The sequence below is a fragment of the Penaeus monodon genome, chromosome 25, assembly GCF_015228065.2.
Source record: "Penaeus monodon isolate SGIC_2016 chromosome 25, NSTDA_Pmon_1, whole genome shotgun sequence".
In the NCBI taxonomy this organism is placed as follows: Eukaryota; Metazoa; Arthropoda; class Malacostraca; order Decapoda; family Penaeidae; genus Penaeus; species Penaeus monodon.
This window is the reverse complement of record NC_051410.1, coordinates 17,134,027-17,134,277: the sequence shown is the minus strand read 5'-3', so window position 1 is coordinate 17,134,277 and position 251 is coordinate 17,134,027.

Below are 251 nucleotides of genomic sequence, written 5' to 3'. Positions count from 1 at the left end.
TCTGCCCGCTAAGACTTCTTTGTTGCGATTGGCGTTCTTAGTGTGCTCCTTTGTTCCGTCTGCTGCGGCTCTCGGCTTCGTTTGCCTTTCGGTTACGTCTCTTCTGCTCTTCGTCCGCCTCTCGTGCTCTCTTCTGCGTTGTTGCTTTATCGGTGTCTCTCGCTGCGTCTTCCCATCGCGTTTTGCCTACCGTTCTTGCGCCTCTTCTCGTGCATTCTGTTTGCCTGCGTCAGCTGGTCTTGTTTGTCTCC